The sequence below is a fragment of the Mixophyes fleayi genome, chromosome 6 (genome assembly GCF_038048845.1).
Source record: "Mixophyes fleayi isolate aMixFle1 chromosome 6, aMixFle1.hap1, whole genome shotgun sequence".
Lineage (NCBI taxonomy): Eukaryota > Metazoa > Chordata > Amphibia > Anura > Limnodynastidae > Mixophyes > Mixophyes fleayi.
In genome coordinates this window covers 164,380,607-164,403,987 of record NC_134407.1, presented here as the reverse complement: position 1 = coordinate 164,403,987, position 23,381 = coordinate 164,380,607, and the positions used below count along the sequence as shown (strand labels likewise).

The following is a 23,381-nucleotide window of genomic DNA, read 5'->3' as shown; positions in this document are numbered from 1 at the left end:
AAATGCCTAGCTTGACTGAAATAGCTAAAAAATCCAGGATAAAAATGACTAAAATTCATGGGCTCGTCCGGGATTTAAACCCGGGACCTCTCGCACCCAAAGCGAGAATCATACCCCTAGACCAACGAGCCACACGAAAGAAGCGGATTTTTTGTTTTTCGGATTTTTTAAAGCAATAATAAGTAAAAATTTAAAAACTTTAATTTTGACAAAAAGGAACTTGTAGAGTAGAGAATTTTTTCCCTCAAAGTAGACATTTTACAAAGCAAACTCATTTCAATAATGCAATTTTAATATTTATGATGCCTACAGTGTTTCTTTTTTTCTGGGAATTAAAGAGATAATCTATCACACTCTATGTGAGAATTTATTTTTTTTTAAAAATAAGCAACACAAAAGAGTAAGTTTTAGCAGTGTTTTTTTGTGTCAAAATGAGACTGTTCTTTCAATCCATTCCAGGTCATCTACGCTGGAGAAATGTATAGTTTATCTCATATGGCACCCAATGGTTGATATTTTGCGAAGTATGCACTTATGAAGGTATACGTTTTTTATTATGATTGCATAGTGTTGATATTGAGATTTTTCTAAGTATTCACATTTATAAATTTGGAAGCCAAGATTCAAAGTACCAAGAAAGTATCTACTTTTTAATATAATCTCATCTGTAGATAATAAAGGCAGCCAAATGAATGACCTTATTTATTTATTTCTTAAGTCATAATAACATTTATTTAGGAACATTGTTTTCTTCTGCAGAAAAGAAATGTACAAGTGATCTGAGATTTATGCATTGGAGTCACATTTTACTAAATTTGCTTATTTTAAAATTATAAAACCAAGATTCATAAGTACCTATAAAGAAACTGCTTACTCATTTTGGGCAAATAAGACTTTTTCAAACTTTAACTAAGAATCATCCCACTAATAGATAAGGAATTTATTTTGGACAATCTTATCAGAGCTATTTTGGGAAAATGGCAAAATCTAACTTCAAATGCCTAGCTTGACTGAAATAGCTAAAAATAACAGGATAAAAATGACTAAAAGCCATGGGCTCGTCTGGGAGTTGAACCCGGGACCTATCGCACCCGAAGCGAGAATCATAGCCCTAGACCAACGAGCCACACAAAAGAACCTGTTTTGTTGTTTTTCCGGATTTTTTAAAGCAATAGTATGTAAAAATTTAAAAACTTTAATTTTGACAAAAAGGAACTTGTAGAGTAGAGAATTTTTTCCCTCAAAGTAGACATTTTACAAAGCAAACTCATTTCAATAATGCAATTTTAATATTTATGATGCCTACAGTGTTTCTTTTTTTCTGGGAATTAAAGAGATAATCTATCACACTCTATGTGAGAAATATTTTTTTTTTTTACAAATAAGCAACACAAAAGAGTAAGTTTTAGCAGTGTTTTTTGTGTCAAAATGAGACTGTTCTTTCAATCCATTCCAGGTCATCTACGCTGGAGAAATGTATAGTTTATCTCATATGGCACCCAATGGTTGATATTTTGCGAAGTATGCACTTATGAAGGTATACGTTTTTTATTATGATTGCATAGTGTTGATATTGAGATTTTTCTAAGTATTCACATTTATAAATTTGGAAGCCAAGATTGAAAGTACCTACAAAGTATCTACTTTTTATTAGAATTATATCTGTAGATAATAAAGGCAGCCAAAAGAATGACCTTATTTATTTATTTCTTAAGTCATAATAACATTTATTTAAGAACATTGTTTTATTCTGCAGAACAGAAATGTACAAGTGATCTGAGATTTATGCATTTTAGTCACATTTTACTAAATTTGCTTATTTTAAAATTATAAAACCAAGATTCATAAGTACCTATAAAGAAACTGCTTACTCATTTTGGGCAAACAAGACTTTTTGAAACTTTAACTAAGAATCATCCCACTAATAGATAAGGAATTTATTTTGGACAATCTTATCAGAGCTATTTTGGGAAAATGGCAAAATCTAACTTCAAATGCCTAGCTTGACTGAAATAGCTAAAAATAACAGGATAAAAATGACTAAAATTTATGAGCTCGTCTGGGATTTGAACCCGGGACCTCTCGCACCCAAAGCGAGAATCATACCCCTAGACCAACGAGCCACACCAAAGAAGCTATTTTGATGTTTTTCAGATTTTTTAAAGCAATAATAAGTAAAAATTTAAAAACTTTAATTTTGACAAAAAGGAACTTGTAGAGTAGAGATTTTTTTTCCTCAAAGTAGACATTTTACAAAGCAAACTCATTTCAATAATGAAATTTTAATATTTATGATGCCTACAGTGTTTCTTTTTTTCTGGGAATTAAAGAGATAATCTATCACACTCTATGTGGTCAAAATGAGACTGTTCTTTCAATCCATTCCAGGTCATCTACGCTGGAGAAATGTATAGTTTATCTCATATGGCACCTAATGGTTGATATTTTGCGAAGTATGCACTTATGAAGGTATATGTTTTTTATTATGATTGCATAGTGTTGATATTGAGATTTTTCTAAGTATTCACATTTATAAATTTGGAAGCCAAGATTCAAAGTACCTACAAAGTATCTACTTTTTAATAGAATGTTATCTGTAGATAATAAAGGCAGCCAAATGAATGACCTTATTTATTTATTTCTTAAGTCATAATAACATTTATTTAGGAACATTGTTTTCTTCTGCAGAACAGAAATGTACAAGTGATCTGAGATTTATGCATTGGAGTCACATTTTACTAAATTTGCTTATTTTAAAATTATAAAACCAAGATTCATAAGTACCTATAAAGAAACTGCTTACTCATTTTGGGCAAACAAGACTTTTTGAAACTTTAACTAAGAATCATCCCACTAATAGATAAGGAATTTATTTTGGACAATCTTATCAGAGCTATTTTGGGAAAATGGCAAAATCTAACTTCAAATGCCTAGCTTGACTGAAATAGCTAAAAATAACAGGATAAAAATGACTAAAAGCCATGGGCTCGTCCGGTAGTTGAACCCGGGACCTCTCGCACCCGAAGCGAGAATCATACCCCTAGACCAACAAGCCACACAAAAGAACCTGTTTTGTTGTTTTTCCGGATTTTTTAAAGCAATAGTATGTAAAAATGTAAAAACTTTAATTTTGACAAAAAGGAACTTGTAGAGTAGAGAATTTTTTCCCTCAAAGTAGACATTTTACAAAGCAAACTCATTTCAATAATGCAATTTTAATATTTATGATGCCTACAGTGTTTCTTTTTTTCTGGGAATTAAAGAGATAATCTATCACACTCTATGTGAGAAATATTTTTTTTTTTTACAAATAAGCAACACAAAAGAGTAAGTTTTAGCAGTGTTTTTTGTGTCAAAATGAGACTGTTCTTTCAATCCATTCCAGGTCATTTAGGCTGGAGAAATGTATAGTTTATCTCATATGGCACCCAATGGTTGATATTTTGCGAAGTATGCACTTATGAAAGTATACGTTTTTTATTATGATTGCATAGAGTTGATATAGAGATTTTTCTAAGTATTCACATTTATAAATTTGGAAGCCAAGATTCAAAGTACCAAGAAAGTATCTACTTTTTAATAGAATCTCATCTGTAGATAATAAAGGCAGCCAAATGAATGACCTTATTTATTTATTTCTTAAGTTATAATAACATTTATTTAGGAACATTGTTTTCTTCTGCAGAACAGAAATGTACAAGTGATCTGAGATTTATGCATTGGAGTCACATTTTACTAAATTTGCTTATTTTAAAATTATAAAACCAAGATTCATAAGTACCTATAAAGAAACTGCTTACTCATTTTGGGCAAACAAGACTTTTTGAAACTTTAACTAAGAATCATCCCACTAATAGATAAGAAATTTATTTTGGACAATCTTATCAGAGCTATTTTGGGAAAATGGCAAAATCTAACTTCAAATGCCTAGCTTGACTGAAATAGCTAAAAATAACAGGATAAAAATGACTAAAAGTCAGGGGCTCGTCCAGGATTTGAACCCGGGACCTCTCGCACCCGAAGCGAGAATCATACCCCTAGACCAACGAGCCACACAAAAGAACCTGTTTTGTTGTTTTTTCGGATTTTTTAAAGCAATAGTATTTAAAAATGTAAAAACTTTAATTTTGACAAAAAGGAACTTGTAGAGTAGAGAATTTTTTTCCTCAAAGTAGACATTTTACAAAGCAAACTCATTTCAATAATGCAATTTTAATATTTTTGATGCCTACAGTGTTTCTTTTTTTCTGGGAATTAAAGAGATAATCTATCACACTCTATGTGAGAAATATTTTTTTTTTTTACAAATAAGCAACACAAAAGAGTAAGTTTTAGCAGTGTTTTTTGTGTCAAAATGAGACTGTTCTTTCAATCCATTCCAGGTCATTAAGGCTGGAGAAATGTATAGTTTATCTCATATGGCACCCAATGGTTGATATTTTGCGAAGTATGCACTTATGAAAGTATACGTTTTTTATTATGATTGCATAGAGTTGATATTGAGATTTTTCTAAGTATTCACATTTATAAATTTGGAAGCCAAGATTCAAAGTACCAAGAAAGTATCTACTTTTTAATAGAATCTTATCTGTAGATAATAAAGGCAGCCAAATGAATGTCCTTATTTATTTATTTCTTAAGTTATAATAACATTTATTTAGGAACATTGTTTTCTTCTGCAGAACAGAAATGTACAAGTGATCTGAGATTTATGCATTGGAGTCACATTTTACTAAATTTGCTTATTTTAAAATTATAAAACCAAGATTCATAAGTACCTATAAAGAAACTGCTTACTCATTTTGGGCAAACAAGACTTTTTGAAACTTTAACTAAGAATCATCCCAATAATAGATAAGGAATTTATTTTGGACAATCTTATCAGAGCTATTTTGGGAAAATGGCAAAATCTAACTTCAAATGCCTAGCTTGACTGAAATAGCTAAAAATAACAAGATAAAAATGACTAAAAGCCATGGGCTCGTCCGGGAGTTGAATCCGGGACCTCTCGCACCCGAAGCAAGAATCATACCCCTAGACCAACGAGCCACACGAAAGAAGTGGATTTGTTGTTTTTCAGATTTTTTAAAGCAATAATAAGTAAAAATTTAAAAACTTAAATTTTGACAAAAAGGAACTTGTAGAGTAGAGATTTTTTACCCTCAAAGTAGACATTTTACAAAGCAAACTCATTTCAATAATGCAATTTTAATATTTATGATGCCTACAGTGTTTCTTTTTTTCTGGGAATTAAAGAGATAATCTATCACACGCTATGTGAGAAATATTTTTTTTTTAGAAATAAGCAACACAAAAGAGTAAGTTTTAGCAGTGTTTTTTGTGTCAAAGTGAGACTGTTCTTTCAATCCATTCCAGGTCATCTACGCTGGAGAAATGTATAGTTTATCTCATATGGCACCCAATGGTTGATATTTTGCGAAGTATGCACTTATGAAGGTATACGTTTTTTATTATGATTGCATAGTGTTGATATTGAGATTTTTCTAAGTATTCACATTTATAAATTTGGAAGCCAAGATTCAAAGTACCAAGAAAGTATCTACTTTTTAATATAATCTCATCTGTAGATAATAAAGGCAGCCAAATGAATGACCTTATTTATTTATTTCTTAAGTCATAATAACATTTATTTAGGAACATTGTTTTCTTCTGCAGAAAAGAAATGTACAAGTGATCTGAGATTTATGCATTGGAGTCACATTTTACTAAATTTGCTTATTTTAAAATTATAAAACCAAGATTCATAAGTACCTATAAAGAAACTGTTTACTCATTTTGGGCAAATAAGACTTTTTGAAACTTTAACTAAGAATCATCCCACTAATAGATAAGGAATTTATTTTGGACAATCTTATCAGAGCTATTTTGGGAAAATGGCAAAATCTAACTTCAAATGCCTAGCTTGACTGAAATAGCTAAAAATAACAGGATAAAAATGACTAAAAGCCATGGGCTCGTCCGGTAGTTGAACCCGGGACCTCTCGCACCCGAAGCGAGAATCATACCCCTAGACCAACAAGCCACACAAAAGAACCTGTTTTGTTGTTTTTCCGGATTTTTTAAAGCAATAGTATGTAAAAATGTAAAAACTTTAATTTTGACAAAAAGGAACTTGTAGAGTAGAGAATTTTTTCCCTCAAAGTAGACATTTTACAAAGCAAACTCATTTCAATAATGCAATTTTAATATTTATGATGCCTACAGTGTTTCTTTTTTTCTGGGAATTAAAGAGATAATCTATCACACTCTATGTGAGAAATATTTTTTTTTTTTACAAATAAGCAACACAAAAGAGTAAGTTTTAGCAGTGTTTTTTGTGTCAAAATGAGACTGTTCTTTCAATCCATTCCAGGTCATTTAGGCTGGAGAAATGTATAGTTTATCTCATATGGCACCCAATGGTTGATATTTTGCGAAGTATGCACTTATGAAAGTATACGTTTTTTATTATGATTGCATAGAGTTGATATAGAGATTTTTCTAAGTATTCACATTTATAAATTTGGAAGCCAAGATTCAAAGTACCAAGAAAGTATCTACTTTTTAATAGAATCTCATCTGTAGATAATAAAGGCAGCCAAATGAATGACCTTATTTATTTATTTCTTAAGTTATAATAACATTTATTTAGGAACATTGTTTTCTTCTGCAGAACAGAAATGTACAAGTGATCTGAGATTTATGCATTGGAGTCACATTTTACTAAATTTGCTTATTTTAAAATTATAAAACCAAGATTCATAAGTACCTATAAAGAAACTGCTTACTCATTTTGGGCAAACAAGACTTTTTGAAACTTTAACTAAGAATCATCCCACTAATAGATAAGAAATTTATTTTGGACAATCTTATCAGAGCTATTTTGGGAAAATGGCAAAATCTAACTTCAAATGCCTAGCTTGACTGAAATAGCTAAAAATAACAGGATAAAAATGACTAAAAGTCAGGGGCTCGTCCAGGATTTGAACCCGGGACCTCTCGCACCCGAAGCGAGAATCATACCCCTAGACCAACGAGCCACACAAAAGAACCTGTTTTGTTGTTTTTTCGGATTTTTTAAAGCAATAGTATTTAAAAATGTAAAAACTTTAATTTTGACAAAAAGGAACTTGTAGAGTAGAGAATTTTTTTCCTCAAAGTAGACATTTTACAAAGCAAACTCATTTCAATAATGCAATTTTAATATTTTTGATGCCTACAGTGTTTCTTTTTTTCTGGGAATTAAAGAGATAATCTATCACACTCTATGTGAGAAATATTTTTTTTTTTTACAAATAAGCAACACAAAAGAGTAAGTTTTAGCAGTGTTTTTTGTGTCAAAATGAGACTGTTCTTTCAATCCATTCCAGGTCATTAAGGCTGGAGAAATGTATAGTTTATCTCATATGGCACCCAATGGTTGATATTTTGCGAAGTATGCACTTATGAAAGTATACGTTTTTTATTTTGATTGCATAGAGTTGATATTGAGATTTTTCTAAGTATTCACATTTATAAATTTGGAAGCCAAGATTCAAAGTACCAAGAAAGTATCTACTTTTTAATAGAATCTTATCTGTAGATAATAAAGGCAGCCAAATGAATGTCCTTATTTATTTATTTCTTAAGTTATAATAACATTTATTTAGGAACATTGTTTTCTTCTGCAGAACAGAAATGTACAAGTGATCTGAGATTTATGCATTGGAGTCACATTTTACTAAATTTGCTTATTTTAAAATTATAAAACCAAGATTCATAAGTACCTATAAAGAAACTGCTTACTCATTTTGGGCAAACAAGACTTTTTGAAACTTTAACTAAGAATCATCCCAATAATAGATAAGGAATTTATTTTGGACAATCTTATCAGAGCTATTTTGGGAAAATGGCAAAATCTAACTTCAAATGCCTAGCTTGACTGAAATAGCTAAAAATAACAAGATAAAAATGACTAAAAGCCATGGGCTCGTCCGGGAGTTGAATCCGGGACCTCTCGCACCCGAAGCGAGAATCATACCCCTAGACCAACGAGCCACACGAAAGAAGCGGATTTGTTGTTTTTCAGATTTTTTAAAGCAATAATAAGTAAAAATTTAAAAACTTAAATTTTGACAAAAAGGAACTTGTAGAGTAGAGATTTTTTCCCCTCAAAGTAGACATTTTACAAAGCAAACTCATTTCAATAATGCAATTTTAATATTTATGATGCCTACAGTGTTTCTTTTTTTTCTGGGAATTAAAGAGATAATCTATCACACGCTATGTGAGAAATATTTTTTTTTTAGAAATAAGCAACACAGAAGAGTAAGTTTTAGCAGTGTTTTTTGTGTCAAAGTGAGACTGTTCTTTCAATCCATTCCAGGTTATCTACGCTGGAGAAATGTATAGTTTATCTCATATGGCACCCAATGGTTGATATTTTGCGAAGTATGCACTTATGAAGGTATACGTTTTTTATTATGATTGCATAGTGTTGATATTGAGATTTTTCTAAGTATTCACATTTATAAATTTGGAAGCCAAGATTCAAAGTACCAAGAAAGTATCTACTTTTTAATAGAATCTCATCTGTAGATAATAAAGGCAGCCAAATGAATGACCTTATTTATTTATTTCTTAAGTCATAATAACATTTATTTAGGAACATTGTTTTCTTCTGCAGAAAAGAAATGTACAAGTGATCTGAGATTTATGCATTGGAGTCACATTTTACTAAATTTGCTTATTTTAAAATTATAAAACCAAGATTCATAAGTACCTATAAAGAAACTGCTTACTCATTTTGGGCAAACAAGACTTTTTGAAACTTTAACTAAGAATCATCCCACTAATAGATAAGGAATTTATTTTGGACAATCTTATCAGAGCTATTTTGGGAAAATGGCAAAATCTAACTTCAAATGCCTAGCTTGACTGAAATAGCTAAAAATACCAGGATAAAAATGACTAAAAGTCATGGTCTCGTCAGGGATTTGAACCCGGGAGCTCTCGCACCCAAAGCGAGAATCATACCTCTAGACCAACAAGCCACATGAAAGAAGCTGTTTTGTTGTTTTTTTCGGATTTTTTAAAGCAATAATAAGTAAAAATTTAAAAACTTTAATTTTGACAAAAAGGAACTTTTAGAGTAGAGATTTTTTTCCCTCAAAGTAGACATTTTACAAAGCAAACTCATTTTAATAATGAAATTTTAATATTTATGATGCCTACAGTGTTTCTTTTTTTCTGGGAATTAAAGAGATAATCTATCACACTCTATGTGGTCAAAATGAGACTGTTCTTTCAATCCATTCCAGGTCATCTACGCTGGAGAAATGTATAGTTTATCTCATATGGCACCTAATGGTTGATATTTTGCGAAGTATGCACTTATGAAGGTATACGTTTTTAATTATGATTGCATAGTGTTGATATTGAGATTTTTCTAAGTATTCACATTTATAAATTTGGAAGCCAAGATTCAAAGTACCTACAAAGTATCTACTTTTTAATAGAATGTTATCTGTAGATAATAAAGGCAGCCAAATGAATGACCTTATTTATTTATTTCTTAAGTCATAATAACATTTATTTAGGAACATTGTTTTCTTCTGCAGAACAGAAATGTACAAGTGATTTGAGATTTATGCATTGGAGTCACATTTTACTAAATTTGCTTATTTTAAAATTATAAAACCAAGATTCATAAGTACCTATAAAGAAACTGCTTACTCATTTTGGGCAAACAAGACTTTTTGAAACTTTAACTAAGAATCATCCCACTAATAGATAAGGAATTTATTTTGGACAATCTTATCAGAGCTATTTTGGGAAAATGGCAAAATCTAACTTCAAATGCCTAGCTTGACTGAAATAGCTAAAAAATCCAGGATAAAAATGACTAAAATTCATGGGCTCGTCCGGGATTTAAACCCGGGACCTCTTGCACCCAAAGCGAGAATCATACCCCTAGACCAACGAGCCACACGAAAGAAGCGGATTTGTTGTTTTTCGGATTTTTTAAAGCAATAATAAGTAAAAAATTAAAAACTTAAATTTTGACAAAAAGGAACTTGTAGAGTCGAGATTTTTTTCCCTCAAAGTAGACATTTTACAAAGCAAACTCATTTCAATAATGCAATTTTAATATTTATGATGCCTACAGTGTTTCTTTTTTTCTGGGAATCAATCCATTCCAGGTTATCTACGCTGGAGAAATGTATAGTTTATCTCATATGGCACCCAATGGTTGATATTTTGCGAAGTATGCACTTATGAAGGTATACGTTTTTTATTATGATTGCATAGTGTTGATATTGAGATTTTTCTAAGTATTCACATTTATAAATTTGGAAGCCAAGATTCAAAGTACCAAGAAAGTATCTACTTTTTAATAGAATCTCATCTGTAGATAATAAAGGCAGCCAAATGAATGACCTTATTTATTTATTTCTTAAGTCATAATAACATTTATTTAGGAACATTGTTTTCTTCTGCAGAAAAGAAATGTACAAGTGATCTGAGATTTATGCATTGGAGTCACATTTTACTAAATTTGCTTATTTTAAAATTATAAAACCAAGATTCATAAGTACCTATAAAGAAACTGCTTACTCATTTTGGGCAAACAAGACTTTTTGAAACTTTAACTAAGAATCATCCCACTAATAGATAAGGAATTTATTTTGGACAATCTTATCAGAGCTATTTTGGGAAAATGGCAAAATCTAACTTCAAATGCCTAGCTTGACTGAAATAGCTAAAAATACCAGGATAAAAATGACTAAAAGTCATGGTCTCGTCAGGGATTTGAACCCGGGAGCTCTCGCACCCAAAGCGAGAATCATACCTCTAGACCAACAAGCCACATGAAAGAAGCTGTTTTGTTGTTTTTTTCGGATTTTTTAAAGCAATAATAAGTAAAAATTTAAAAACTTTAATTTTGACAAAAAGGAACTTTTAGAGTAGAGATTTTTTTCCCTCAAAGTAGACATTTTACAAAGCAAACTCATTTTAATAATGAAATTTTAATATTTATGATGCCTACAGTGTTTCTTTTTTTCTGGGAATTAAAGAGATAATCTATCACACTCTATGTGGTCAAAATGAGACTGTTCTTTCAATCCATTCCAGGTCATCTACGCTGGAGAAATGTATAGTTTATCTCATATGGCACCTAATGGTTGATATTTTGCGAAGTATGCACTTATGAAGGTATACGTTTTTAATTATGATTGCATAGTGTTGATATTGAGATTTTTCTAAGTATTCACATTTATAAATTTGGAAGCCAAGATTCAAAGTACCTACAAAGTATCTACTTTTTAATAGAATGTTATCTGTAGATAATAAAGGCAGCCAAATGAATGACCTTATTTATTTATTTCTTAAGTCATAATAACATTTATTTAGGAACATTGTTTTCTTCTGCAGAACAGAAATGTACAAGTGATTTGAGATTTATGCATTGGAGTCACATTTTACTAAATTTGCTTATTTTAAAATTATAAAACCAAGATTCATAAGTACCTATAAAGAAACTGCTTACTCATTTTGGGCAAACAAGACTTTTTGAAACTTTAACTAAGAATCATCCCACTAATAGATAAGGAATTTATTTTGGACAATCTTATCAGAGCTATTTTGGGAAAATGGCAAAATCTAACTTCAAATGCCTAGCTTGACTGAAATAGCTAAAAAATCCAGGATAAAAATGACTAAAATTCATGGGCTCGTCCGGGATTTAAACCCGGGACCTCTTGCACCCAAAGCGAGAATCATACCCCTAGACCAACGAGCCACACGAAAGAAGCGGATTTGTTGTTTTTCGGATTTTTTAAAGCAATAATAAGTAAAAAATTAAAAACTTAAATTTTGACAAAAAGGAACTTGTAGAGTCGAGATTTTTTTCCCTCAAAGTAGACATTTTACAAAGCAAACTCATTTCAATAATGCAATTTTAATATTTATGATGCCTACAGTGTTTCTTTTTTTCTGGGAATTAAAGAGATAATCTATCACACGCTATGTGAGAAATATTTTTTTTTTAGAAATAAGCAACACAAAAGAGTAAGTTTTAGCAGTGTTTTTTGTGTCAAAGTGAGACTGTTCTTTCAATCCATTCCAGGTTATCTACGCTGGAGAAATGTATAGTTTATCTCATATGGCACCCAATGGTTGATATTTTGCGAAGTATGCACTTATGAAGGTATACGTTTTTTATTATGATTGCATAGTGTTGATATTGAGATTTTTCTAAGTATTCACATTTATAAATTTGGAAGCCAAGATTCAAAGTACCTACAAAGTATCTACTTTTTAATAGAATCTCATCTGTAGATAATAAAGGCAGCCAAATGAATGACCTTATTTATTTATTTCTTAAGTCATAATAACATTTATTTAGGAACATTGTTTTTTTCTGCAGAAAAGAAATGTACAAGTGATCTGAGATTTATGCATTGGAGTCACATTTTACTAAATTTGCTTATTTTAAAATTATAAAACCAAGATTCATAAGTACCTATAAAGAAACTGCTTACTCATTTTGGGCAAACAAGACTTTTTGAAACTTTAACTAAGAATCATCCCACTAATAGATAAGGAATTTATTTTGGACAATCTTATCAGAGCTATTTTGGGAAAATGGCAAAATCTAACTTCAAATGCCTAGCTTGACTGAAATAGCTAAAAATAACAGGATAAAAATGACTAAAAGCCATGGGCTCGTCCGGTAGTTGAACCCGGGACCTCTCGCACCCGAAGCGAGAATCATACCCCTAGACCAACAAGCCACACAAAAGAACCTGTTTTGTTGTTTTTCCGGATTTTTTAAAGCAATAGTATGTAAAAATGTAAAAATTTTAATTTTGACAAAAAGGAACTTGTAGAGTAGAGAATTTTTTTCCTCAAAGTAGACATTTTACAAAGCAAACTCATTTCAATAATGCAATTTTAATATTTTTGATGCCTACAGTGTTTCTTTTTTTCTGGGAATTAAAGAGATAATCTATCACACTCTATGTGAGAAATATTTTTTTTTTTTACAAATAAGCAACACAAAAGAGTAAGTTTTAGCAGTGTTTTTTGTGTCAAAATGAGACTGTTCTTTCAATCCATTCCAGGTCATTTAGGCTGGAGAAATGTATAGTTTATCTCATATGGCACCCAATGGTTGATATTTTGCGAAGTATGCACTTATGAAAGTATACGTTTTTTATTATGATTGCATAGAGTTGATATAGAGATTTTTCTAAGTATTCACATTTATAAATTTGGAAGCCAAGATTCAAAGTACCAAGAAAGTATCTACTTTTTAATAGAATCTCATCTGTAGATAATAAAGGCAGCCAAATGAATGACCTTATTTATTTATTTCTTAAGTTATAATAACATTTATTTAGGAACATTGTTTTCTTCTGCAGAACAGAAATGTAGAAGTGATCTGAGATTTATGCATTGGAGTCACATTTTACTAAATTTGCTTATTTTAAAATTATAAAACCAAGATTCATAAGTACCTATAAAGAAACTGCTTACTCATTTTGGGCAAACAAGACTTTTTGAAACTTTAACTAAGAATCATCCCACTAATAGATAAGAAATTTATTTTGGACAATCTTATCAGAGCTATTTTGGGAAAATGGCAAAATCTAACTTCAAATGCCTAGCTTGACTGAAATAGCTAAAAATAACAGGATAAAAATGACTAAAAGTCAGGGGCTCGTCCAGGATTTGAACCCGGGACCTCTCGCACCCGAAGCGAGAATCATACCCCTAGACCAACGAGCCACACAAAAGAACCTGTTTTGTTGTTTTTTCGGATTTTTTAAAGCAATAGTATTTAAAAATGTAAAAACTTTAATTTTGACAAAAAGGAACTTGTAGAGTAGAGAATTTTTTTCCTCAAAGTAGACATTTTACAAAGCAAACTCATTTCAATAATGCAATTTTAATATTTTTGATGCCTACAGTGTTTCTTTTTTTCTGGGAATTAAAGAGATAATCTATCACACTCTATGTGAGAAATATTTTTTTTTTTTACAAATAAGCAACACAAAAGAGTAAGTTTTAGCAGTGTTTTTTGTGTCAAAATGAGACTGTTCTTTCAATCCATTCCAGGTCATTAAGGCTGGAGAAATGTATAGTTTATCTCATATGGCACCCAATGGTTGATATTTTGCGAAGTATGCACTTATGAAAGTATACGTTTTTTATTATGATTGCATAGAGTTGATATTGAGATTTTTCTAAGTATTCACATTTATAAATTTGGAAGCCAAGATTCAAAGTACCAAGAAAGTATCTACTTTTTAATAGAATCTTATCTGTAGATAATAAAGGCAGCCAAATGAATGTCCTTATTTATTTATTTCTTAAGTTATAATAACATTTATTTAGGAACATTGTTTTCTTCTGCAGAACAGAAATGTACAAGTGATCTGAGATTTATGCATTGGAGTCACATTTTACTAAATTTGCTTATTTTAAAATTATAAAACCAAGATTCATAAGTACCTATAAAGAAACTGCTTACTCATTTTGGGCAAACAAGACTTTTTGAAACTTTAACTAAGAATCATCCCAATAATAGATAAGGAATTTATTTTGGACAATCTTATCAGAGCTATTTTGGGAAAATGGCAAAATCTAACTTCAAATGCCTAGCTTGACTGAAATAGCTAAAAATAACAAGATAAAAATGACTAAAAGCCATGGGCTCGTCCGGGAGTTGAATCCGGGACCTCTCGCACCCGAAGCGAGAATCATACCCCTAGACCAACGAGCCACACGAAAGAAGCGGATTTGTTGTTTTTCAGATTTTTTAAAGCAATAATAAGTAAAAATTTAAAAACTTAAATTTTGACAAAAAGGAACTTGTAGAGTAGAGATTTTTTCCCCTCAAAGTAGACATTTTACAAAGCAAACTCATTTCAATAATGCAATTTTAATATTTATGATGCCTACAGTGTTTCTTTTTTTCTGGGAATTAAAGAGATAATCTATCACACGCTATGTGAGAAATATTTTTTTTTTAGAAATAAGCAACACAAAAGAGTAAGTTTTAGCAGTGTTTTTTGTGTCAAAGTGAGACTGTTCTTTCAATCCATTCCAGGTTATCTACGCTGGAGAAATGTATAGTTTATCTCATATGGCACCCAATGGTTGATATTTTGCGAAGTATGCACTTATGAAGGTATACGTTTTTTATTATGATTGCATAGTGTTGATATTGAGATTTTTCTAAGTATTCACATTTATAAATTTGGAAGCCAAGATTCAAAGTACCAAGAAAGTATCTACTTTTTAATAGAATCTCATCTGTAGATAATAAAGGCAGCCAAATGAATGACCTTATTTATTTATTTCTTAAGTCATAATAACATTTATTTAGGAACATTGTTTTCTTCTGCAGAAAAGAAATGTACAAGTGATCTGAGATTTATGCATTGGAGTCACATTTTACTAAATTTGCTTATTTTAAAATTATAAAACCAAGATTCATAAGTACCTATAAAGAAACTGCTTACTCATTTTGGGCAAACAAGACTTTTTGAAACTTTAACTAAGAATCATCCCACTAATAGATAAGGAATTTATTTTGGACAATCTTATCAGAGCTATTTTGGGAAAATGGCAAAATCTAACTTCAAATGCCTAGCTTGACTGAAATAGCTAAAAATAACAGGATAAAAATGACTAAAAGTCATGGGCTCGTCCGGGAGTTGAACCCGGGACCTCTCGCACCCGAAGCGAGAATCATAGCCCTAGACCAACGAGCCACACAAAAGAACCTGTTTTGTTGTTTTTACGGATTTTTTAAAGCAATAGTATTTAAAAATTTAAAAACTTTAATTTTGACAAAAAGGAACTTGTAGTGTAGAGAATTTTTTCCCTCAAAGTAGACATTTTACAAAGCAAACTCATTTCAATAATGCAATTTTAATATTTATGATGCCTACAGTGTTTCTTTTTTTCTGGGAATTAAAGAGATAATCTATCACACTCTATGTGAGAATTTTTTATTTTTTTTTTACAAATAAGCAACACAAAAGAGTAAGTTATAGCAGTGTTTTTTGTGTCAAAATGAGACTGTTCTTTCAATCCATTCCAGGTCATCTACGCTGGAGAAATGTATAGTTTTTCTCATATGGCACCCAATGGTTGATATTTTGCGAAGTATGCACTTATGAAGGTATACGTTTTTTATTATGATTGCATAGTGTTGATATTAAGATTTTTCTAAGTATTCACATTTATAAATTTGGAAGCCAAGATTCAAAGTACCTACAAAGTATCTACTTTTTAATAGAATCTTATCTGTAGATAATAAAGGCAGCCAAATGAATGACCTTATTTATTTATTTCTTAAGTCATAATAACATTTATTTAGGAACATTGTTTTCTTCTGCAGAACAGAAATGTACAAGTGATCTGAGATTTATGCATTGGAGTCACATTTTAATAAATTTGCTTATTTTAAAATTATAAAACCAAGATTCTTAAGTACCTATAAAGAAACTGCTTACTCATTTTGGGCAAACAAGACTTTTTGAAACTTTAACTAAGAATCATCCCACTAATAGATAAGGAATTTATTTTGGACAATCTTATCAGAGCTATTTTGGGAAAATGGCAAAATCTAACTTTAAATGCCTAGCTTGACTGAAATAGCTAAAAATAACAGGATAAAAATGACTAAAAGTCATGGTCTCGTCAGGGATTTGAACCCGGGAGCTCTCGCACCCAAAGCGAGAATCATACCTCTAGACCAACAAGCCACATGAAAGAAGCTGTTTTGTTGTTTTTTTCGGATTTTTTAAAGCAATAATAAGTAAAAATTTAAAAACTTTAATTTTGACAAAAAGGAACTTTTAGAGTAGAGATTTTTTTCCCTCAAAGTAGACATTTTACAAAGCAAACTCATTTTAATAATGAAATTTTAATATTTATGATGCCTACAGTGTTTCTTTTTTTCTGGGAATTAAAGAGATAATCTATCACACGCTATGTGAGAAATATTTTTTTTTTAGAAATAAGCAACACAAAAGAGTAAGTTTTAGCAGTGTTTTTTGTGTCAAAATGAGACTGTTCTTTCAATCCATTCCAGGTCATCTACGCTGGAGAAATGTATAGTTTATCTCATATGGCACCCAATGGTTGATATTTTGCGAAGTATGCACTTATGAAGGTATACGTTTTTTATTATGATTGCATAGTGTTGATATTGAGATTTTTCTAAATATTCACATTTATAAATTTGGAAGCCAAGATTCAAAGTACCTACAAAGTATCTACTTTTTATTAGAATTATATCTGTAGATAATAAAGGCAGCCAAATGAATGACCTTATTTATTTATTTATTAAGTCATAATAACATTTATTTAGGAACATTGTTTTCTTCTGCAGAACAGAAATGTACAAGTGATCTGAGATTTATGCATTTTAGTCACATTTTACTAAATTTGCTTATTTTAAAATTATGAAACCAAGATTCATAAGTACCTATAAAGAAACTGCTTACTCATTTTGGGCAAACAAGACTTTTTGAAACTTTAACTAAGAATCATTCCACTAATAGATAAGGAATTTATTTTGGACAATCTTATCAGAGCTATTTTGGGAAAATGGCAAAATCTAACTTGAAATGCCTAGCTTGACTGAAATAGCTAAAAAAACAGGATAAAAATGACTAAAATTTATGAGCTCGTCCGGGATTTGAACCCGGGACCACTCGCACCCAAAGCGAGAATCATACCCCTAGACCAACGAGCCATACGAAAGAAGCTGTTTTGATGTTTTTCAGATTTTTTAAAGCAATAATAAGTAAAAATTTAAAAACTTTAATTTTGACAAAAAGGAACTTGTAGAGTAGAGATTTTTTTTCCTCAAAGTAGACATTTTACAAAGCAAACTCATTTCAATAATGAAATTTTAATATTTATGATGCCTACAGTGTTTCTTTTTTTCTGGGAATTAAAGAGATAATCTATCACACTCTATGTGGTCAAAATGAGACTGTTCTTTCAATCCATTCCAGGTCATCTACGCTGGAGAAATGTATAGTTTATCTCATATGGCACCCAATGGTTGATATTTTGCGAAGTATGCACTTATGAAGGTATACATTTTTTATTATGATTGCATAGTGTTGATATTGAGATTTTTCTAAGTATTCACATTTATAAATTTGGAAGCCAAGATTCAAAGTACCTACAAAGTATCTACTTTTTAATAGAATCTTATCTGTAGATAATAAAGGCAGCCAAATGAATGACCTTATTTATTTATTTCTTAAGTCATAATAACATTTATTTAGGAACATTGTTTTCTTCTGCAGAACAGAAATGTACAAGTGATCTGAGATTTATGCATTGGAGTCACATTTTACTAAATTTGCTTATTTTAAAATTATAAAACCAAGATTCATAAGTACCTATAAAGAAACTGCTTACTCATTTTGGGCAAACAAGACTTTTTGAAACTTTAACTAAGAATCATCCCACTAATAGATAAGGAATTTATTTTGGACAATCTTATCAGAGCTATTTTGGGAAAATGGCAAAATCTAACTTCAAATGCCTAGCTTGACTGAAATAGCTAAAAAATCCAGGATAAAAATGACTAAAATTCATGGGCTCGTCCGGGAGTTGAACCCGGGACCTCTCGCACCCGAAGCGAGAATCATACCCCTAGACCAACGAGCCACACAAAGGAACCTGTTTTGTTGTTTTTCCGGATTTTTTAAAGCAATAGTATGTAAAAATTTAAAAACTTTAATTTTGACAAAAAGGAACTTGTAGAGTAGAGAATTTTTTCCCTCAAAGTAGACATTTTACAAAGCAAACTCATTTCAATAATGCAATTTTAATATTTATGATGCCTACAGTGTTTCTTTTTTTCTGGGAATTAAAGAGATAATCTATCACACTCTATGTGAGAAATATTTTTTTTTTTTACAAATAAGCAACACAAAAGAGTAAGTTTTAGCAGTGTTTTTTGTGTCAAAATGAGACTGTTCTTTTAATCCATTCCAGGTCATTTAGGCTGGAGAAATGTATAGTTTATCTCATATGGCACCCAATGGTTGATATTTTGCGAAGTATGCACTTATGAAAGTATACGTTTTTTATTATGATTGCATAGAGTTGATATTGAGATTTTTCTAAGTATTCACATTTATAAATTTGGAAGCCAAGATTCAAAGTACCAAGAAAGTATCTACTTTTTAATAGAATCTTATCTGTAGATAATAAAGGCAGCCAAATGAATGTCCTTATTTATTTATTTCTTAAGTTATAATAACATTTATTTAGGAACATTGTTTTCTTCTGCAGAACAGAAATGTACAAGTGATCTGAGATTTATGCATTGGAGTCACATTTTACTAAATTTGCTTATTTTAAAATTATAAAACCAAGATTCATAAGTACCTATAAAGAAACTGCCTACTCATTTTGGGCAAACAAGACTTTTTGAAACTTTAACTAAGAATCATCCCAATAATAGATAAGGAATTTATTTTGGACAATCTTATCAGAGCTATTTTGGGAAAATGGCAAAATCTAACTTCAAATGCCTAGCTTGATTGAAATAGCTAAAAATAACAGGATAAAAATGACTAAAAGCCATGGGCTCGTCCGGGAGTTGAACCCGGGACCTCTCGCACCCGAAGCGAGAATCATACCCCTAGACCAACGAGCCACACAAAAGAACCTGTTTTGTTGTTTTTCCGGATTTTTTAAAGCAATATTATGTAAAAATGTAAAAACTTTAATTTTGACGAAAAGGAACTTGTAGAGTAGAGAATTTTTTCCCTCAAAGTAGACATTTTACAAAGCAAACTCATTTTAATAATGCAATTTTAATATTTATGATGCCTACAGTGTTTCTTTTTTTCTGGGAATTAAAGAGATAATCTATCACACTCTATGTGAGAAATATTTTTTTTTTAGAAATAAGCAACACAAAAGAGTAAGTTTTAGCAGTGTTTTTTGTGTCAAAGTGAGACTGTTCTTTCAATCCATTCCAGGTTATCTACGCTGGAGAAATGTATAGTTTATCTCATATGGCACCCAATGGTTGATATTTTGCGAAGTATGCACTTATGAAGGTATACGTTTTTTATTATGATTGCATAGTGTTGATATTGAGATTTTTCTAAGTATTCACATTTATAAATTTGGAAGCCAAGATTCAAAGTACCAAGAAAGTATCTACTTTTTAATAGAATCTCATCTGTAGATAATAAAGGCAGCCAAATGAATGACCTTATTTATTTATTTCTTAAGTCATAATAACATTTATTTAGGAACATTGTTTTCTTCTGCAGAAAAGAAATGTACAAGTGATCTGAGATTTATGCATTGGAGTCACATTTTACTAAATTTGCTTATTTTAAAATTATAAAACCAAGATTCATAAGTACCTATAAAGAAACTGCTTACTCATTTTGGGCAAACAAGACTTTTTGAAACTTTAACTAAGAATCATCCCACTAATAGATAAGGAATTTATTTTGGACAATCTTATCAGAGCTATTTTGGGAAAATGGCAAAATCTAACTTCAAATGCCTAGCATGACTGAAATAGCTAAAAAATCCAGGATAAAAATGACTAAAATTCATGGGCTCGTCCGGGATTTGAACCCGGGACCTCTCGCACCCAAAGCGAGAATCATATCCCTAGACCAACGAGCCACACGAAAGAAGCTGATTTGTTGTTTTTCGGATTTTTTAAAGCAATAGTATTTAAAAATGTAAAAACTTTAATTTTGACAAAAAGGAACTTGTAGAGTAGAGAATTTTTTTCCTCAAAGTAGACATTTTACAAAGCAAACTCATTTCAATAATGAAATTTTAATATTTATGATGCCTACAGTGTTTCTTTTTTTCTGGGAATTAAAGAGATAATCTATCACACTCTATGTGGTCAAAATGAGACTGTTCTTTCAATCCATTCCAGGTCATCTACGCTGGAGAAATGTATAGTTTATCTCATATGGCACCCAATGGTTGATATTTTGCGAAGTATGCACTTATGAAGGTATACATTTTTTATTATGATTGCATAGTGTTGATATTGAGATTTTTCTAAGTATTCACATTTATAAATTTGGAAGCCAAGATTCAAAGTACCTACAAAGTATCTACTTTTTAATAGAATCTTATCTGTAGATAATAAAGGCAGCCAAATGAATGACCTTATTTATTTATTTCTTAAGTCATAATAACATTTATTTAGTAACATTGTTTTCTTCTGCAGAACAGAAATGTACAAGTGATCTGAGATTTATGCATTGGAGTCACATTTTACTAAATTTGCTTATTTTAAAATTATAAAACCAAGATTCATAAGTACCTATAAAGAAACTGCTTACTCATTTTGGGCAAACAAGACTTTTTGAAACTTTAACTAAGAATCATCCCACTAATAGATAAGGAATTTATTTTGGACAATCTTATCAGAGCTATTTTGGGAAAATGGCAAAATCTAACTTCAAATGCCTAGCTTGACTGAAATAGCTAAAAAATCCAGGATAAAAATGACTAAAATTCATGGGCTCGTCCGGGATTTGAACTCGGGACCTCTCGCACCCAAAGCGAGAATCATACCCCTAGACCAACGAGCCACACGAAAGAAGTGGATTTGTTGTTTTTCGGATTTTTTAAAGCAATAATAAGTAAAAATTTAAAAACTTTAATTTTGACAAAAAGGAACTTGTAGAGTAGAGATTTTTTTTCCTCAAAGTAGACATTTTACAAAGCAAACTCATTTCAATAATGAAATTTTAATATTTATGATGCCTACAGTGTTTCTTTTTTTCTGGGAATTAAAGAGATAATCTATCACACTCTATGTGAGAATTTTTTTTTTTTTACAAATAAGCAACACAAAAGAGTAAGTTTTAGCAGTGTTTTTTGTGTCAAAATGAGACTGTTCTTTCAATCCATTCCAGGTCATCTACGCTGGAGAAATGTATAGTTTATCTCATATGGCACCCAATGGTTGATATTTTGCGAAGTATGCACTTATGAAGGTATACGTTTTTTATTATGATTGCATAGTGTTGATATTGAGATTTTTCTAAGTATTCACATTTATAAATTTGGAAGCCAAGATTCAAAGTACCAAGAAAGTATCTACTTTTTAATATAATCTCATCTGTAGATAATAAAGGCAGCCAAATGAATGACCTTATTTATTTATTTCTTAAGTCATAATAACATTTATTTAGGAACATTGTTTTCTTCTGCAGAAAAGAAATGTACAAGTGATCTGAGATTTATGCATTGGAGTCACATTTTACTAAATTTGCTTATTTTAAAATTATAAAACCAAGATTCATAAGTACCTATAAAGAAACTGCTTACTCATTTTGGGCAAACAAGACTTTTTGAAACTTTAACTAAGAATCATCCCACTAATAGATAAGGAATTTATTTTGGACAATCTTATCAGAGCTATTTTGGGAAAATGGAAAAATCTAACTTCAAATGCCTAGCTTGACTGAAATAGCTAAAAATAACAGGATAAAAATGACTAAAAGCCATGGGCTCGTCCGGGAGTTGAACCCGGGACCTCTCGCACCCGAAGCGAGAATCATACCCCTAGACCAACGAGCCACACAAAGGAACCTGTTTTGTTGTTTTTCCAGATTTTTTTAAAGCAATAGTATGTAAAAATTTAAAAACTTTAATTTTGACAAAAAGGAACTTGTAGAGTAGAGAATTTTTTCCCTCAAAGTAGACATTTTACAAAGCAAACTCATTTCAATAATGCAATTTTAATATTTATGATGCCTACAGTGTTTCTTTTTTTCTGGGAATTAAAGAGATAATCTATCACACTCTATGTGAGAAATATTTTTTTTTTTACAAATAAGCAACACAAAAGAGTAAGTTTTAGCAGTGTTTTTTGTGTCAAAATGAGACTGTTCTTTCAATCCATTCCAGGTCATTTAGGCTGGAGAAATGTATAGTTTATCTCATATTGCACCCAATGGTTGATATTTTGCGAAGTATGCACTTATGAAAGTATACGTTTTTTATTATGATTGCATAGAGTTGATATTGAGATTTTTCTAAGTATTCACATTTATAAATTTGGAAGCCAAGATTCAAAGTACCAAGAAAGTATCTACTTTTTAATAGAATCTTATCTGTAGATAATAAAGGCAGCCAAATGAATGTCCTTATTTATTTATTTCTTAAGTTATAATAACATTTATTTAGGAACATTGTTTTCTTCTGCAGAACAGAAATGTACAAGTGATCTGAGATTTATGCATTGGAGTCACATTTTACTAAATTTGCTTATTTTAAAATTATAAAACCAAGATTCATAAGTACCTATAAAGAAACTGCCTACTCATTTTGGGCAAACAAGACTTTTTGAA

At 30.6% G+C, this 23,381-nt stretch overlaps 16 non-coding genes across 16 annotated transcripts; all 16 read right to left on the bottom strand.

Moving 5' to 3' along the window:
* Positions 1-59: 59 nt before the first annotated feature.
* TRNAP-UGG (transfer RNA proline (anticodon UGG)) lies at positions 60-131 on the bottom strand. The gene has a single exon. It is a non-coding gene; the product is annotated as a tRNA-Pro (tRNA).
* A 1,919-nt stretch (positions 132-2,050) lies between these two features.
* TRNAP-UGG (transfer RNA proline (anticodon UGG)) lies at positions 2,051-2,123 on the bottom strand. The gene has a single exon. It is a non-coding gene; the product is annotated as a tRNA-Pro (tRNA).
* Positions 2,124-3,980: 1,857 nt separating this feature from the next.
* TRNAP-CGG (transfer RNA proline (anticodon CGG)) lies at positions 3,981-4,052 on the bottom strand. The gene has a single exon. It is a non-coding gene; the product is annotated as a tRNA-Pro (tRNA).
* Positions 4,053-6,968: 2,916 nt separating this feature from the next.
* TRNAP-CGG (transfer RNA proline (anticodon CGG)) lies at positions 6,969-7,040 on the bottom strand. Its single transcript has one exon. It is a non-coding gene; the product is annotated as a tRNA-Pro (tRNA).
* Positions 7,041-7,965: 925 nt separating this feature from the next.
* Positions 7,966-8,037, bottom strand: TRNAP-CGG (transfer RNA proline (anticodon CGG)). Its single transcript has one exon. It is a non-coding gene; the product is annotated as a tRNA-Pro (tRNA).
* Positions 8,038-9,894: 1,857 nt separating this feature from the next.
* TRNAP-UGG (transfer RNA proline (anticodon UGG)) lies at positions 9,895-9,966 on the bottom strand. The gene has a single exon. It is a non-coding gene; the product is annotated as a tRNA-Pro (tRNA).
* A 1,744-nt stretch (positions 9,967-11,710) lies between these two features.
* On the bottom strand, positions 11,711-11,782 carry TRNAP-UGG (transfer RNA proline (anticodon UGG)). The gene has a single exon. It is a non-coding gene; the product is annotated as a tRNA-Pro (tRNA).
* A 1,919-nt stretch (positions 11,783-13,701) lies between these two features.
* Positions 13,702-13,773, bottom strand: TRNAP-CGG (transfer RNA proline (anticodon CGG)). The gene has a single exon. It is a non-coding gene; the product is annotated as a tRNA-Pro (tRNA).
* A 925-nt stretch (positions 13,774-14,698) lies between these two features.
* On the bottom strand, positions 14,699-14,770 carry TRNAP-CGG (transfer RNA proline (anticodon CGG)). The gene has a single exon. It is a non-coding gene; the product is annotated as a tRNA-Pro (tRNA).
* A 922-nt stretch (positions 14,771-15,692) lies between these two features.
* Positions 15,693-15,764, bottom strand: TRNAP-CGG (transfer RNA proline (anticodon CGG)). Its single transcript has one exon. It is a non-coding gene; the product is annotated as a tRNA-Pro (tRNA).
* A 1,921-nt stretch (positions 15,765-17,685) lies between these two features.
* TRNAP-UGG (transfer RNA proline (anticodon UGG)) lies at positions 17,686-17,758 on the bottom strand. Its single transcript has one exon. It is a non-coding gene; the product is annotated as a tRNA-Pro (tRNA).
* Positions 17,759-18,618: 860 nt separating this feature from the next.
* TRNAP-CGG (transfer RNA proline (anticodon CGG)) lies at positions 18,619-18,690 on the bottom strand. Its single transcript has one exon. It is a non-coding gene; the product is annotated as a tRNA-Pro (tRNA).
* Positions 18,691-19,615: 925 nt separating this feature from the next.
* Positions 19,616-19,687, bottom strand: TRNAP-CGG (transfer RNA proline (anticodon CGG)). The gene has a single exon. It is a non-coding gene; the product is annotated as a tRNA-Pro (tRNA).
* Positions 19,688-20,610: 923 nt separating this feature from the next.
* On the bottom strand, positions 20,611-20,682 carry TRNAP-UGG (transfer RNA proline (anticodon UGG)). Its single transcript has one exon. It is a non-coding gene; the product is annotated as a tRNA-Pro (tRNA).
* An 860-nt stretch (positions 20,683-21,542) lies between these two features.
* Positions 21,543-21,614, bottom strand: TRNAP-UGG (transfer RNA proline (anticodon UGG)). Its single transcript has one exon. It is a non-coding gene; the product is annotated as a tRNA-Pro (tRNA).
* A 922-nt stretch (positions 21,615-22,536) lies between these two features.
* TRNAP-CGG (transfer RNA proline (anticodon CGG)) lies at positions 22,537-22,608 on the bottom strand. The gene has a single exon. It is a non-coding gene; the product is annotated as a tRNA-Pro (tRNA).
* Between the last annotated feature and the right edge of the window lie 773 nt (positions 22,609-23,381).